This window comes from Nicotiana tabacum, chromosome 21 (genome assembly GCF_000715075.1).
Source record: "Nicotiana tabacum cultivar K326 chromosome 21, ASM71507v2, whole genome shotgun sequence".
Taxonomy (NCBI): Eukaryota; Viridiplantae; Streptophyta; class Magnoliopsida; order Solanales; family Solanaceae; genus Nicotiana; species Nicotiana tabacum.
The window spans coordinates 57,596,098-57,615,600 of NC_134100.1; positions in this window are offsets into that span (position 1 = coordinate 57,596,098).

Sequence of the window (19,503 nt, forward strand, 5' to 3'; positions counted from 1 at the left end):
CTCCCGGGTGATCCGATACTCAACTAGAACATACGCCCAAGTCCGAAATCATCATACAAACATGTTGGAACCTTCAAATCCCGATTCCGAGGTCGTTTACTCAAAAGTAAAACCTTAGTCAATTCTTCCAATTTAAAGCTTCCGAAATTAGAATTTTCTTTCCAAGTCAACTTCGAACTTCCCAAAATTGAATTCCGACCACACGTACAAGTCATAATATCTGAAGTGAAGCTACTCAAGGCCTCAAACTATTTAACGACGTGCTAGATCTCAAAATGACTGATAGATTCATTATAGGTCTTTGGACCTCTCATTTATGAGACAACATAATCTTACTAAATTTATAAATTTCCTATCACGACCCAAAATCCGCTAAAGGTCGTGATGGCACCTAACACCGCCGTCAGGCAAGCCAACGATAATCTAACAACTTACTTACTCATTTTAGAAATTGAAATAAAAAATTTCCCTTAATTAAATCGTATGAAATAGATTTTTACAGAGTAAGTGATAATATTTACACGAACTACAATAATGAACAACTCGTAGGAACCCCCAAAACCTGATGTCACAAGTGCATGAGTATCAACTAGGAAATATAATAAAATACAATCTATGTCTGGAATACAAATTAGACAGGGGAATATAAATAACTCTGATGGAGACTCTGTAGGCTGCGGATCGTAACATGAAATGTAGATCACGGTAAAGTCCCCGCAATAGCCGCACCTCTGCGCCCAAAAGACTACCAGACATATATGTACCTGCACAAAAAGTGAAGAAAGTGTAGCATGAGTACGTAAATCAATGCGTACCCAGTAAGTCTCTAGCGTAACCCAGAGAAGTAGTGACGAGGGGTCGACATCAATACTTACTAGTGGTCTAATAAGACAGATACAATGGAAGTAAACAAGTGTGAGTTAGAGTAAATAAGAGAAATAACAAGTATAATACGTGGCATAGTCCTCCTCTCAATAATAACTCAAACTCCCAGCTAGTAGTTACCTCCTCAATCAGAGTATATATATTTTGGACCTTACCAGATAGGTCATCACAGTTCAATCAAGAAAAGCTCACATATATGCTGGCTTCTTGCCAATTATTACGCACGATTTCATAAGAGTATTTTATAGAAATGTCGAGGCGTACGACCCGATCCATCATAACATTGTTGAACCATAGATACATCTATTTTATTGTCGAGGCGAACGGCCCGCTCCCATGAGAGTGTGGTACATAATCCTGCTGAGGCATATGGCCCGATCCATCATAATGTGTGCACTGCCGAGGGTCGAACGACACGAACCATAGATGTATCTATCCTGCCGATGTGAACGGCCCAATCCCATTATAACTCATAACGCGGGAGAAATTTGTAAGAGGAGTACTATTATTTCGCGGCTAATCATGAAGCCCGCCGAATCTCTACAATATCAAATCTATCACTCTACGCAAGTATAGTCTCAAGTTATAATGTAAGATAAAGGAATTTAATGGGCAAGAGACAGCTCAAATAGTACAGTTATAGCATGGCGGGAACCTAAGTCTACCCGGACATAACATCAAACTACCTACGCACAGACACTCGTCATCTTGTGCGTACGTAGCCCCCGCAACAAGTAGCGCATAACAAATACATCACCTAGGGGTAGTTACCCCATCACAGAGTTAGACAGGAGACTTACCTCACTCTGAAGTTCTGTAACTGGCTCCAAAGCCACTCAAACACCTCAACCCGATGCATGTCTCTTCAAAACTAGTTAAACAACGTGCAAACCAATCAAAATATATTCTAATACCCATAATTAATCCATTTAAACAAATTCCCAATTCAGGTTGAAAGTCGATAAAAATCAAACCCTCGGGCCCTTGTGCCTGAATTCTGAAAATTTTCGAAGATAAACTTTACCCATAACACCACGAACTAAAATATATAACTTATTCCAAATTCCATGTCCAATTTCGTGGTCAAAATCCAAAAATATCAAATTCTATGTTTTCTACCAAAATCCCAAATTTCTACTAATTTTCATGTCTAAATCCATATACAAAACCATATATTTAACTTGTAATAGGTGGGAGTCACTTACCTTGTGTTGTTTGTTGAACATCTCCCCTTGAAGCTCTCAAATATCGCCCCAACCAGGTGAAAATTGAAGAAAATAGGCCAAATCCCGTTGTGATAAAACACCTCTGCCCAGATGACCTTCCGCTTCTGTGATCATCTTGGCCGCTTCTACGGCATCGCTTATGCGGCAAAATCCATGCTTCTGCGAAGTCGTGCCCAACATCCCTGCCCATTTCTACGCTCCACGCACCACATCTGCGCTCTCGAAGGTGCGGGAATTGCTTCGCATCTGTGGCCTCTACCCTGATCACCTCCAGTCCCTTCTGCAACCCACTTACTCGCTTCTGCGAGGTCACTTTTGTGACGCCTCACCCGCAGGTGCGGTTCCACTTCTGCGGATACTCAACCGTATCTGCGGTCTAGCCTTTCCCCAGAAAAATCCTCATATGTGCTTGCCTAGTCGCTTCTGCGGAGTCGCATCTATAGCCCTATTTTTGCAGGTGCGATTGCACCAGCAATTGGCCAAAACCAACATACCTCAACTTCAAATTGCGATGCGATTCCAATCTGAAACTCACCCGAGGCCTCCGGGACCCCATCCAATCACACCAATCGGTCCCAATACATGACACAAACCTGCTCGAGGCCTCAAATCATAACAAACAATATCAAAGCTATGAATCGACGATAAAAGTCCTTCTTAAAACTTTTCAAACTTCTAAACTTCGACGAACGCGTCCGTACCATACCAAAACATTCCGGAATGACGCCAAATTTTGCATACAAGTCACAAATCACAATACGAACCCATTCCAAGGCTCGGAATCCCAAACGGACATCGATAACACCAAATCCTACTTCAAACCAAACATAGGAAATTTTTAAACTTTTAAAATATCAACCTTCCATAATATGCGCCGAAATGCTCCCGGGTGATCCGATACTCAAGCCAAACATACGCCCAAGTCCGAAACCATCATACGAACCTATTGGAACCTTCAAATCCTGATTCTGAGGTCGTTTACTCAAAAGTAAAACCTTAGTCAAGTTCTCCAACTTAAAGCTTCCAAATTTAGAAATTTTCTTTCCAAAACAACTCCGAACTTCCCGAAATTCAATTCCGACCACAGGTACAAGTCACAATACCTGAAGTGAAGCTACTCAATGCCTCAAACCATCGAACGACGCGCTAGAGCACAGAACGACCAGTCGGGTCATTACAATCTCCCCCACTTAAACATACATTCGTTCTCGAACGTGCTAAGGACTGCTCTGGAGTTGTCCAAAATCACTGTTTAACCACATTCCAGTTGAACACATTAGCTCGAGCCAGACTGAAAATCATCCCTATAACCTTAGCTAACAAGCTTTAGAACCGAGTTCCAACTTCCGAATTTCTTTACAAGACATGATTCTAACACACGAACACCATACCAATCACCATGCACTGTACCACAACATGATCATGCACCTATGCCGAAATCACACCATGCACCACATAAGTCGGTTCCCCATAATAACATCCTCCAACCACAATAGATGTAATTTCATGAATCCGATGCACGCAATACATCTAATGACGCATATAAATCCTGTTCCAACTCTCGCAATACTACCACGATGAAAGAGACGTGTAGAAACTCATAACCACCTGCCGAATCAATAATGCATGAAGTCTCTCCTCCGGACAAGAGCCATTACCTCATTCTAAACTGAATAACGATATTTTCTCTTTAATGTACCTTATATAAATCTTATTGTGCTAATGATAAGTGCATCAGTCAACATTCGAGGACGAATGTTCCAAAGGGGGGAATGATGTTACACTCCATGTTTTCGTACGTAAAAGTAAGCCATAAGTAAATTGATGAAAGCTCGGAAATGAGATATTACATCCTGCATTTTCATACGTTAAAGTTTCGTCGTAAGTTAATCGACGTAAGTTCGGGAATGAGATTATTTTGAGATTATAAGCATTATGCTATTTCAAACAAGTGACGAGTAAATTCGTGAAGGTGAGAGGGTAAGCAAATCGAAGAAAATAAATTTCGTCGAAGTTTGACATTTTGGATAAAATACGACCCGAGCTAAAATACCCGATATTTATGGACTAGTATCATACAAGGTATCACATGGCCATGATAGTAAGGTGTATAAAATATATTAAAAGTAAGTAGTATTTTAAGTAATTTTAGATAATTCCTAATTATGTGGATAATTGAGTAATTATAGATTTTTAAGTGGAAGATTAACTTATAATTAAGAGATTATTATATAAGGAATTAACTCCCTAACGTGGCAGCAAGCATGAAGGCTTAAATCAAGCCTAACGTGACTCTTAAGATCATTTAATAAGGTGGCAAGATTGGAGGAGTCTTTGTGGCTTAGTCATACAAAGTGTGGGTCCACACGTTATATAAAAGGCCTTTCAAAATAACAAATTGAGATGCTTATATATGTAGGAACTGATGGAATTTCTCAAACAAGATTTCATACAAATCTTTTACAAGGTGAGATAGATTGACGTGATTTTGCTTCAGTAAATTATTTTATCCAAAATTATTCTACGCAATAGCAACGGCAGTTCTTGGATTAGTAAAGGAATACATATGAAATTGCACTGTGTAATAATAACAAAATTTCGCAATTCTATGGGAGTACGGTGCAATCCTTCTCAAGAATATCATACGGATTGTTTCCTACTCCAAGTATGTTAAGGCTAAGCCCTTCCTTCATTTTGGCATGATCTCGTAATTACATATGTTTGATAACGAGGCACAAAGAGAAGTTCATACTCCCGAATTTATATACATTATCCTAGTCTCATAAATTATAATATTCTCCTTATCGGGACTTCATATTTAATTGAGTATTGTCTTCTTCCAGTCAAAAGAGTAGAGAGCCTATATATACAGTATTACAATATTTTCGTTACCATCGAGCTATAATCGATGGGCAGGTCCCCTATTGGGCAACCTCTGATCAAATGGTAAGTTATATACCTAGCCTACTGTGGTCGAGCGCCTATGAGCGAGCCCAGTTGGCCGAGATACAGAGCCTAGTATGGCCGAGCGCCTATGAGCGAGCCTACTACGGCAGAGCAGTTATATATATACCGAGCCTTATAAGGTCGAACATCTATATATATATATATATATATACCGAGCCTTATAAGGCCGGACAACTATTTTACTTACTATATTGAGAGAGTTAAGTCAGTATCAGTATGTAAGCATATCTTCAGATTATCTTTGACTCCTAGTTACTTTCAGTTATTATATTATCAGTTTAGTTTCAGCTTACAGTTATTATGTTGCCTTATATACTCGGTACATTATTCGTACTAACGTTCTTTTGTTGGGGACGCTACATTCATGCCTGCAGGTATTGATAATCAGTTTGATAAGCCCTCATAGTAAGACTCCACTTCATTCGGAGTACAGCCGAGTCTATGAGTCATCGTGTTAGAATTTTGCATCAGACTTATGGGTAGGCCGGTACCCTGTCCCATTTGATGTCAAATACTCTTAGAGGCTTTGTACACAGAGGTTCATTTTGTACAGTATGTCAGAGGACTGGACGGCCCATATGTATTCATGTTTTAAGAATGATGGTTCATTGATACAATGCTTTTCCACTTATAGTTATACATTACGAGTTGTGGCCATGTTGGCCCAATTACCAATGATAGTAAGATATGAAAGATGCGTTATATTGGTACTCGGTCGAGTAAGGCACCGGGTGCCCGTCGCGGTCCATCAGTTTGGGTCGTGAAAAAAGTGGTAGCAGAGCAGTTCTGTCCCAGGGAGTCTACAAGTCATGTCTAGTAGAGTCTTGTTTATAGGTGTGTTGTACACCACACTTATAAGTAGGAGGCTACAGGGCATTTAGGATTGTCACTCTTTTTTTCTTACTCGAGATCGTGTGGTAGAGATCACTTGTAAGAATTCAGATTCCTAAATTCTATTATATTCATAATACAACGATACCGACATCCAGAAAGACGGTTGGTAAGAGATACAGCTAGGGAAGAGTTGAGTTAGAGGAACTCGAGTTTTTTATTATTGCTATGATGGATAAATATGAGGTCTTCAGCAGAACGTGTGTGTATTAAGACATGTAAGCTTTTTGATAAGGAGCCTCAAAGCAAGAATATCTATCCACTCCTATGGTGAAAGGCAATGAGAGATTCAGAAGATAGATACAAGTTTCAACAAGTAAAAGAAGCAAGATGAAGGAGGGTACGAGGTACCCAGCTAGTGAAGATTATCATTATTTACCATTCATGAAGAGAAATATAAGCCTTTTGAGTTACCTTCAACAATAACAGAGGTATGTATAATTGGCCATACCCATCTCAGTTATACCCTATTGGGGCTAACAGGTGTAGTTTAAGAAAAGGACAGGATATCAAGATCCGGCTGGGGTTAGAGTAACCCAAAATGGTGGATGGATTGTTTGCGTTAGGTGACATTTCCGAAGGATATTGCAAATGTGCTAATATATCTCCTTGTAAGATACCCAGAGGGTGTACTCTAAAATAGTACAGCTAGATATGAGTACTACAAAGATAGGCACTGGAAGCCTTGAAGGGATAAATATTACCTTAGTGTGGCTCCCGTCCCTAGTAGAGAAAGAATGTTAGGAAACTAGAAGAGCCAGTAGATGGAGCAAGGGGAGCTAAAAGCAAAAGAATATCTTGTTGAAGTTTTCACAAAAAAGGGATAGGCAGAAATATTAGCAGGGAAATGACAAGAGAGATAAGGAAGCATTATGAGTAAGATGTGATACATGGATAACAACGGTAGATCAAAAAGATGACGATATTACAAGGTCCATAGTCAGGTGACGGAAGAGACGAGAGGTGATAGGCCTTAAGACAACAAAAGAGTATAGGACATAAAGTCATATCCTCATTTCGAGAAATAAGTTCGTGACAAAAGTGGTAAACGTGATTACCAAAAATAAAAGTTAAACCCAAGAGTGATAGAAATCAGTATGGAATGGTAAAGAAAGAATGCGATAAAAATGAGAAAGGGATGAAATTGCACTTATTCAAATCCTACAAATATGCTATGATTCTAGAACATTATGCAAATACGACGTCAAGGAAAGGAAGTAAGGGTTCCTGCCTGGGATGTTATTGATAAATAAGGAGCCAGTGCGAGAGGTAAGTTAAGACAAAGGAAATAAACCAAGAAAGATTTTGCGGGATATTGATATGAGAATGGGTCAATGAGTAATTAGTAGTTGATTCAGGAAGAGCCTAGTCATGGCTAGACAAGAGGTTACCAAAAAATCGACAGATCATGCAAGATGAACATAGTGAACCCCAACATGGGGAATTCAGTCTCGCAGATATTACATCGAAACCCTTGAGAAATATTCAGATAGGAGTTGGGGTAGTTAAAGGTATCGTATGAGTATTACGGAAATAAAAGAGAATGCCACTGGGAAGATAGTCAAAACTTCAGTTCAGAAGCAACCGCACGAGCACAAGTGCACAGAAGTATGTAACTATGGATATTTATAGACGAGTAAGAACATTGAAAACTTCTTCAGGCATACAATATAACAAGCTCGCACCATTACAAGAGTCAGAGGGTCCTCCCTAAGTACTACAATGAAAGATTAGCTGAGAAAGTAAGGAGGAAGGCTTCAACCTAAACTCAGTGACCTAAAGAGGAAGTGATGTTATAACAACAGTCTCACAACAACGTTGTATGCACTCCATAAGAAAGTGGCACCTACCGTGGCTAATGGATGGGAAGTAAAAATCAGAAGTGATATTCAAGATTATATGAGTTGTATGGAATTTCAATATATGTGGGCACTAAGATAAGCCAAGTATTCATGCAATAAGTGGTAGAACGACCAGGAAAAGTAACTGCTTACATTTAAAAAAAAGCTGGGAAGGAACGGAAGGAATTATTCGATCAATAATCCAGAGTTAGTTACATTATGAACGCACTTAAGAGTTCGGAGTTTTATACATACAACATATATGTTGACAATCATACAGACATAGAAGACTCTGGTATAAGTTAAAAGAAAGAATTGAGCCCAGGGCATAGACGAAGGATTGAGTTGTTAGAAGATTGTATCATGGGTATTCCATAACACCCATGAAAGGCTAAAGCAATAACTAATACCATGGGTCGCAGACGGAAGATAGCTTAAGCCTACATAAAGGCTGATCAGAAGGAAGAGGAAACTAAATAAATACGTCAACCAAGTAAATCACGAGTCTGATTATTGGACCCAGAAAATTATAGACATCATGATTAACAACATTGCAGAATCACTCTTAAATATCAGAGGTACAAGAGAGATAGTACAATAGCCATATTTTATAACGGCTCTACGATAAAGCCAGTTAGAAGAGTACCAACCCCATAAGAAGTAAGTATGAACCTTTCACCGAATTGTGTATGCACCAGAGGTGCAAGTATTATAATAGAGCTTCAAGTTATGGACGTGAATTATACCTGTGTGAAAGTGAGGTCATAAAAGAGATAAAAGATGTGATGCGAGATTTTAAGGTAAGTAAGGTAAAGGTGAACAACGTACAAGATACTCAAATGCAGAAGGTTGCGAACAATCCATACTTAAGATAAAGGACTAGAAGTGTTGGGATTCAATATCCAGGAATGATAGCGGTGTCATTGATGGCATATCTTCCAGCCTATGGTTTCTAGGTACCGAGAGACCAAGTCAAGAGAGTAAAGAAGAGTTAGAGATGATGTGATGTCTCGCTTGATGTTCCAGAATAACATAAGAAAATCTATGGTGCAAGCAAGTTGAAGAAAGGTGGTGAAATATATAAATAGATATGTGTAGGTCGCAAGCTAAAGTATGGTAAAGCGACAAGGTTTTAAGAAGACAAGAGTAAGGATAAGAAAGGGAGAGTGAGAAGGTGATGAGAAACGGATGAGTCCTTGGGATTAAGCCCATGAAAACAAGAGAGTTGATGCCTTCTCTAAGTTATAGAAAGCTCAGTATAGTCTGAATGAACTCAAAGGAATTTATGACTAGTATCATTTAGAAGAGATAGAATGATGGCCTGGTAGTAGAATGAAGGTGTAATTGTGTTAGATGAAGGGTGACGTTTGGGCCTTCGATTGAGTAATGATATGAAGAGGATTTCATGGATTGTACGGAATTAAAATACCCACGTAAGGTGAATCACATTGGGATGCTATAAAATACGATTATTGAAGTACAGTATCGCCCCTAGGTGGATCAGGAAAATCACTTCAAATATCCCTCGATGCAACATAAGCCCTAGGGGCAATGTATTACAAATGAAGTTTCAAGTTATCAGTTGTATATTGTAGATCAATATTGAGGCGAATCATAATAGATGGACAAAAGTCACAAAGTATGAGCTGAGATTAGGTCGTCATTCTTAAGATGAACAGTAATGAGGAAGCATTAAAAGACTTAGCTTTATGCATATAGGATAAGCAACGAGAGTAACCTGGAGTTTGGTCGCAGACCTCAGTAACAATAAATTGAAGTAAGAGTTATGGTATAGTATGGACTACTTAGATGTAGTAAAGCTAATGACGCCCAGAGGGATAGATTGACATAATTTTGTATATGTTCACAAAGTGAGGCCTAGAGATTGGCTAAGAACTGGAGGAAAGTTATGGTATGAGAAAGAGGACTAAAGGGGGGAATGCCCCCGCCTTTGGATTTATTCAAAGAACAGTTGCCTAAATGGCAAGGAAAATATTGAAGTATTCGCAAGAGCTATGGGTTATGAGAATGATAAGTGCATTAACCAACATTTGAGGACGAATGTTCCAAAGGGGGGAATAATGTTACACCCCATATATTTTTTTTGTACATGAAAGTATGCCATAAGTAAATTGATGAAAGCTCGAAAATGAGATATTACATCTCGCATTTTCATTCGTTAAAGTTTCATCGCAAGTTAACCGACGTAAGTTCGGGAATGGGATTATTTTGAAATTATAAGCAGTATGTTATTTCAAATAAGTGACGAGTAAATTCGTGAAGGTGAAAGGGTAAGCAAATTGAAAAAAATGAATTTCGTCTAAGTTTGACATTTTGGATAAAATACGACCCGAGCTAAAATATCCGGTATTTATGGACTAGTACCATACAAGGTACCACATGGCCAAGATAGTAAGGTGTATAAAGTGTATTAAAAGTGAGTAGTATTTTAAGTAATTTGAGATCATTCCTAATTATGTGGATAATTGGGTAATTATAGATTTTTAAGTGGGAGATTAACTTATAATTAAGAGATTATTGGATAAGGAATTAACTCCCTAACGTGGAAGCAAGCATGAAGGCTTAAATCAAGCCTAACGTGACTCTTAAGATCATTTAATAAGGTGGCAAGATTGGAGGAGTCTTTGTGGCTTAGTCATACAAAGTGTGGGGCCCACACGTTATATAAAAGGCCTTTCAAAATCACAAATTGAGATGCTTATACATGTAGGAACGGATGGAAATTCTCAAACAAGATTTCATGCAAATATTTTACAAGGTGAGATAGATTGACGTGATTTTGCTTCAGCAAATTGTTTTATCCAAAATTATTCTACGCAATAGCAACGGCAGTTCTTGGATTAGTAAAGGAATTCATACGAAATTGCACTGTGTAATAACAACGGAATTTTGCAATTCTAAGGGAGTACGGTGCAATCCTTCTTAAGAATATCATACGGATTTTTCCCTACTCCAGGTATGTTAAGGCTAAGCCCTTCCTTCATTTTGGCATGATCTCGTAATTACATGTATTTGATAACGAGGCTTAAAGAGAAGTTCATACTCCCGAATTTATATACATTATCCTAGTCTCATAAATTACAATATTCTCCTTATCGGGACTTCATATTTAATTGACTATTGTCTTCTTCCAGTCAAGAGAGCAGAGAGCCTATATATACAGTATACAGTATACAGTATTTTCATTACTATTGAGCTATAATCGACGGGTAGGCCCCTATTGGAAAACCTCTGATCATATGGTAAGTTATATACCGAGCCTACTGTGGCCGAGCGCCTATAAGCGAGCCCAGTTGGCCGAGATACAGAGCCTAGTATGGCCGAGCGCCTATGAGCGAGCCTACTATGGCAGAGTAGTTATATATATATATATACCGAGCCTTATAAGGTCGGACAACTATTTTACTTACTTGAGAGAGTTGAGTCAGTATCAGCATGTAAGCATATCTTCAAATTATCTTTGACTCCCAGTTACTTTCAGTTATTATATTATCAGTTCAGTTTCAGCTTACAGTTATTCTGTTGCCTTACATGCTCCGTACATTACTCGTACTGACTTCCTTTTGTTGGGATGCTGCAGCTGAGTCTATGAGTCATCGTGTCAGAATTTTGCTACAGTCTTATGGGTAGGCTGGTACCCTGTCCTATTTGATGTCAAATACTCTTAGAGGCTTTGTAGACAGAGGTTCATTTTGTACAGTATGTCAGAGGACTGGACGGCCCATATGTATTCATGTTTTAAAAAAGATGGTTCATTGATACAGTGTTTTTCCACTTATAGTTATACATTACGAGTTGTGGCCATGTTGGCCCAATTACCAATGACAGTAAGATATGAAAGATAGTTATGTTAGTACTCGGTCGAGTAAGGCACTGGGTGCCCATCGCGGCCCATCGGTTTGGGTCGTGACAATATATAAGGAAGAACGAACTCTAGATTAGGATTACCCAGCCCGCGTAACAAATGAAACGGCCAAATAGATGCTGTGAACCTACCTTAGGGATGAAAAACAAGACACACAAACTAAGTGTAAGGAGCTATGCTCAACATCTCGATATTGCGACGTGCAACTCAATCCGACATGATACTATTGCGGCGTGCAACCTGATCCAAACAATATACCCATGGCTGCATGCCACCCAATCCGCACATAACAATCAAGCAGAAAACACACACATCAAGTCGTAACGCTTCTATTTACGAAATGCCTGAATATCGACCACAAGAACGCCAAGTGCATAATATAAATCCTGGGGAGACGGATAGTGCCATATGCTACGAAACCCAAGCATAACTAAGGTGCAATAAATGGCCTGCATCTCGAGAGCCATCCTGCTCACATGACACCACAAGCCACACGGGGCCTCAATACGTGTGCGAAAAATCAAGTCATCCCACAACCCACATGGTACAATATAGATTTACATGGAATAGCCGATGATGGGAATAACATTCAATGCCCAACGACTCCTCCATAAGCAATGCTATGACGAACGAACACATCCGACCTGACGTAGAGCACACACTCACATTAGACCTACCAACGGACTTCACACCGATTCTGATCATACCATACTTGGCCAATAACCTTCCAAAAATTCACGCTGGACCTATTCATGGCACATAAGAATAACCGTCAAATCCGAAACAAACTCACACGGTCCACGGCCCAAGGAATAGGACGCCTCTCAGACATAAACTCTCGCATTTGCAATAGTACCATAATCTTCATACTTGGTTTCAATCTTTAACAATCAAGTGACTAACATGTCACACTTACACGGATTTCCCCGTGGGATACTCTAACATGACGTTTCGCACAAGGTAGCAAGGTCTGTACATCCATACCACCAACCGTTCTAATCTATAAAGCAATACAAGAACCTGCAAATCAAAATGCCAGAACACCATTTTCAGGTGACACCATTCCACAGAACACCATTCTGAGGTGACACTAAAGAAAATGCCAACTTAATCTAAACATCTTAATTCACCCATGTTCATCCGAGCTCGTGACATTCTTGTCCACATCGAACCGTAATCATGATCCTCAACTTTCACATTCCCATACTGCTCACTGCCCCTATCACGCCGCTACGCGATAATACGCGTATTCACCATAACTCTTGAACTACTGGTGGAATAAATATTTCATTGGCTAGAAACCTTTTGCTTAATTCATTTCCAAAGATTCAATACAACACACAAATGAATTCCCGAACTGCATAAAATACAAACCTCAAGTCGTGATCTAAATTGTCGTGACTCTTTCGGAGTCCATTTACACAACGAGGCCATTAGAATCAAATACCTCCCAAATCAATCAAGTCATGGTGGTTGTCAAGCTCGCACGTACAACTACAACCACATGTGTAACTTCACACGCCGATGGAACTGATCATTGCCACAATCATGCTGATTCAACCACTACTAACCGACCCAACTTCTTTCTATTTACTCTGGACTTGCCTCAGAAATAATAATGGCTCCATTCAAAGCTTACAAACCCAATACGCACTCATCCCCAGTGACCCGAATCGCGAGACCATATCGTTTCAATGCCTATGAACCATCTCTTACCCTTCTCAAGCGTACACCCATTTTGTAAGACCTTCTGCGAATCCGAAGCTATTTCTTACTTTCCTCCAATACTGCACTGCATACCCGATGATGACATAGAATATTCCAAGTTTCTTTCTCAATCCACTGCAAAAATTTGGTCCTTAACCATACAACGGACCCGAAATTCTCAGGCACTGCACTTTAATTCTTGAACCCACTAGGACCGCTGTTGAGAGTCACTCACTCTGACCTGATCGCGAATATAACCAAACTCCAACGCCCTGCTAGCACATGAACACCCCATCAAAGAAGCAACCGGCTGAATTCTTTCCTCGTACATTACATCCACAAGAAACATAAACTCTGAGTCTTCCTAAATCATGCACCTCAATTGATAAGGCAAAGTATAGCACATATTCATCGAGTTCCTTGATCGAATTACTCCTGATATTTTCTTTTCTTAGTCATAAATAATACACCAATGCATTGATAACCCGAAACCGCACAAGAAGACAACCATGCGATCCAATCGTAGACGATGGGGCTCCCCCACTTAGGTTTAAGCTACCATCACATAATGTAGAGACCACAATGATTCCTCCTTCTCAATTACAATGATCACGTACCGTTAACCCACCAAATTTCTCAAAGTCTTTTGTTAATCCTTTCATGAACATTCTAAATAATCAGTCACAATCACATATTCGACCTCATACCGAGTAGCAAGTAGTATTCTTCACAAAAGCTTCATCAACATCACGCAACCGCTAACCTGCTCACAGGAGATAATCCATATGTGGAATTCCTTACCGACATCCTCCAACGACACTACACTGGGTACAACTACCACAAGTTCAGTAAACCCTCCTGAGCCCATGCTCGTCCACCAGCTGTACAAGTTTGTTCCTTCCCCATTGACATCAACTGAAAGTTCAACAATACCTTCAAAACTTAAATCATGTCGCATCAGCAACGATGATCAAACCTTCACACCCCTCTTCATTTCGAGCAACTACTTTATGCCATATTCCAATCTTTCTTCGTAAAGTAACCATCATTCCAAAAACAAAATCCGTAGACCAGATCACCTTCCATCACGATTCCCAAACCGCTCTACACTTCTCAAGGCACGCGGCTATTCTATCACAAAATCCATATGCTAATCTACCACTCTTACTTCGGTTAAACCATCTCCTTTAAGCAACTTCTCGACCTCTGCTTTTCATGCTTGACCTGCTAGTAATTTATCCACCGCGAGACACCTCCTGCCATATACTTCTCTATACTTCGCTGCCCAAATGTTGCCTCAAATCAAATCCATACCTGTAGCACCGGAAGTAATGAATTGCTACCATTTTTAAGGTATTTTCGCTTCAAGTCCGGATCCAGCTTGAACCTCGAACGATATGAATCATAGATGTATCTATCCTGCTGAGGCGAATGGCCCAATCCCATTAGAATAAGAAGCTTTGACGGGTCGTACCCCATTCACAAATAGATGTGTGAGTTATAAATTTTATGGGAAACCTTTCTATGAGAACATATAACACGGGAGAAATTCATAAGAGGAGTACCATTATTTCGCAGCTAATCATGAAGCCTGCCGAATCTCTATAATAGCAAGTCTATCACACTACACAAGTCTAGTCTCAAGACGCAATGTAAAATAAGGGAATTTAATAGGCAAGAGACAACTCAAATAGTACAGTTATAGCATGGCGGGAACCTAAGTCTACCAGGACATAACATGAAACTAGCTACGCATGGACTCTCATCACCTTGTGCATACGTAGCCCCCACAACAAGTAGCACATATCTTCAAACCTAAGTTTCCCCCTCACAGAGTTAGACAGGAGTCTTACCTCGCTCCAAAGTTCCGTAACCGGCTCCAAAGCCACCCAAACACCTCAACCCGATGCCCGTATCTTCAAAACTAGTCAAACAATGTTCAAACCAATCAAAATATATTCTAATACCCTTAAATAATCAGTTTAAATGAATTCTCAACTCCGCTTGAAAAGTCGATAAAAATCAAACCCTCGGGCCCACGTTCCCGGATTCTGAAAATTTTTGAAGATAAACTTTAGCCATAACTCCACGAACTAAAATATATAACTTATTCCAAATTCCATGTCCAATTTCGTGGTCAAAATCCAAAAATACCATATCCTAGGTTTTCTACCAAAATTCCACATTTATACTAATTTCCATGTCTAAATCCATATACAAACCATGTATTTAACTTGTAATATATGGGAGTCACTTACCTTGTGTTGCTTGATGAACATCTCCTCTTGAAGCTCTCCAAAATTACCCCAACCAAGTGAAAATGGAAGTAAATAGTCCAAATCCCGTTTTTATAAAAATACCTCTGCTCAGACGACCTTCCGCTTCTGCGATCATCTTGGCCGCTTCAGCGGCATCGCTTTTGCGCCGAAATCCACGCTTCTGCAAACTCGTGCCCAACAGGCCTGCCCGCTTTTGCATTCCAGGCACCGCATCTTCGCTCCCGCATCTGCGGAAATTGCTTCGCACCTGCAGCCTCTACCCAGATCTCCTCCATCGCTTCTGCGAGCCTCTTCCTCGCTTCTGCGACGCCTCACCCGCGGGTGCGGTTCCGCTTCTGCGGACACTTGACTACATCTGTGGTCTAGTCTTCCCCCAGCAAAATCCGTATCTGCGCCTGCCTAGCTGCTTCTGCAGAGTCACATATGCGGCCCTATTTCCGCAGGTGCGATTGCACCAGCAATTGGCCAAAACCAGCATTCCTCAACTTCAAATTGCGATCCGATTCCAATCCGAAACACACCCGAGGACTCCGGGACCCCATCCAATTACTCCAACCGGTCCCAATATATGACACGAACCTGCTCGAGGCCTCAAATCACATCAAACAACATCAAAACTATGAATCGTAGACCAAAATTATTTTTAAAATGTTTCAAACTTCTAACCTTCGACGAACGCGTCCGAACCATACCAAAACATTTCGGTCTGATGCCAAACTTTGTGTAAAAGTAACGAATCACAATACAAACCCATTTCACGACTCGGAATCCCAAACAGACATCGATAACACCAAAGCCCACTTCAAACCAAACTTAGGAAATTCTTAATCTTTTAAAATACTAACCTTCCATAATATTCGCTGAAATGCTCCGGGTAATCCGATACTAACCCAAACATACGCCCAAATCCGAAACCATCATACGAATTTATTGGAACCTTCAAATCCCGATTCCGAGGTCGTTTACTCAAAAATCAAACCTTAGTCAAATTCTCCAACTTAAAACTCCAGAATTTAGAATTTTTCTTTCCAAATCAACTCTAAACTTCCTGAAATTCAATTCCGACCACACGTACAAGTCATAAATACGTGAAGTGAAGCTACTCAAGGCCTCAAAACGTTGAACGATGCGCTAGAGTTCAAAACGATCGGTCGGGTCATTACATGTTCACAACCTTATAATACATTTCACTTTAGAAAAAATTAAAAATACAAAATATTTTCTTACAAAACTTGAAGAATACTTGAACATCTTAAACAAACCTAATCAAAAAGAATTAGACACTGATCTATACGACAAACATTTTAAGAATGACCTTATTTGGGAAATACAGAATTCCAATAACGAGATAACACAAGGAAGAAATTATATAAGATTCATTAAAATTCATATAAAATATACCCCTTTAGGGTAACAAATGTTAAAAACAGGCTCTTATCAAGAAGTAAAAGACGAATTAAATAGATTATACCCAGAATATATCAGACTAAATAGAACAAAAAAGAATCCCCAGAGGTTAAACCAACTAATAGAAATAATATGAAGATTAGAATCTAGATTACTAGGCTACATAAAAGCCCGGGTCTCTAAAAAGTAGATAACAACACGTTTCGAACCATACTAAAATACATATTTATGAAACAACACCCGTTGACTAGACAAATATCTATAAATTATTGGTATCTAAATAGAGAAGTAGAAAGAAGAAGAAAATCAAAGAAAATTAAAAAACTACTAATTACAATATTAGAATTAGCTAAATAAGAATTATCAGAGTTAATAGTAAATAGAGTAATACAACGTATTATAAGTGAAAAAATAATATCTTTCATAAATTGAAAATTACAAAGAATAGAACAGAGATAGAATACATAGAACATAGAATACAATTCCTAAAAGAGACCAAAGTGTGGATACCATTGGGATAAATAAAATCAAGCGTAATAGATAAATTAAAAAAATTAGAATATCTAGACTTAAGAATATATCGAGAAACGAAATATAGAATATTAAAAAATAATTCATTCATAAAGTGTAACTTCAGCAGTGGAGAGCATATATTACATACAGAAGACAAACAATATAACACTTTGGTAGATTTAATAATTAATTTCAATGAAAAATCGTAAGAGAATAATAAAAATATTATGAGAACACTAGATATAATAGAATCTCTACAAAACAAAGAAAGAAAGATTTTGGAAAACTTAGAACAAAATTTTGAATTTTTAAAATCAAAAGAACTAGAGATAGATAGAAAAATACAGTTTTAAAGAATAAATTTAACTTAGAAAAAATACCTACAAAAACGAGATTGAAAAATTAATCAGAACTATTACAGAAAAGCCTAAAGAACTAGAAATTCAAACGACTAAGTTAGTAGAAAAAATAATACATCAGGTGGAAGCATTAACTAGTGATATAAGTGCATTAAAAGAAACAATAAAAACACTAAAAATCTCTCTTTCATGAATGATTTAGATCTAGTATATGATAAAGCATTAAAACTAACAATAAAATTTCAGCCCAATCTAGAAGGATTTACAGATTACATTCCTCAAGGAAAGTTAGACTAGATAGTAATAAAACTAAATAACACTATAATAGCATTACTTTTAGAAGTTAATAAAAAATTAGATAAAATTATTAAAGACAAAGAAGTAAAAACTGAAATAGAAAATCCAAAGAATAGAGAGGTAAAAGATTTGATAGAATAATTAAAAAAGGTAGAAATAACACCCCAAAAGGAAAGATCCAAATTAGTAAGAAAACCTCAAAAATGGACCTTTTTCAAGTAGGTCAAGAACAACAAACGAAGAAAGACCCAGAGTAAGTTTCTGAGACAATAGAATAGGTAATAATATGTTATTACGAATTATAACCAGAAAGAGACAAGAAGAGAATCAACAATTAGATGAAATAATAGATATAGATAAAGATATATAGATTTTCCGACAAAATCAACTAAGGTTACTCAACCCAAAAATATTATATGATGTAGGAAATTTTTCAAATAGCTCACAATTATATAGACATTATCGAAAAGAACAGTTATCAGCCATGTAACGACCCGATCGGTCTTTTTGCTTTTTAGATTCTCGTTTCCCTAAATAAGACTCCTCGTATGTGCTTTTACTGTTTAATGACTTACGGAGATAGTTAGTTCGGGATTTAAAAGGGTTCGGGTCGAAATCGGAACACTTGGTTCCTTAAGGTTGGCTAAAAAGGGCTAGGATTGACTTTGGTCAACATTTTGAGTAAATGACCTCATAACTAAAATTTGACGGTTCCAATAGGTTCCTATGATGATTTGGGACTGGGGCGTATGTTCAGATCGGGTATTGGATGACTCGGGAGTATTTCGGCGCTTAATATTGGAAGTTGGCACCTTGAAGGTATTAAAGTTCTTTAAATTTGGTTTGGAGTAGGTTTTAAGGTTATCGAGGTTTGTTTGGAATCTGAGTCTGGGAATAGTTCCGTATGGTGATTTAAGATTTGCACGCAAAATTTTAAGTTATTCCAAATAGTTTAAGTATGTTTCGGGTGTTCTGAGTAAGTTGGAAGAAATTTAGGTTCATAAGTTGATTCTATTGGTTTTAGGTTGCAATTCTTAGTTTTAACATTGTTTTCAGCATTTCGAGGGTGTGAGCGAGTCCTTTTTATGATTTTAACTTGCTGGTATGTTTGGACGGGGTCTGGGGGGCCGGAAGCCATTCGGACGATGCGCAGAGCATTTAGCCTTGGGTGAATAGCTGAAGCACCCAGCTTCTGATGCAATCGCACCTGCGGAGGGCCAGCCGCATGTGCGAGCTCATAGAAGT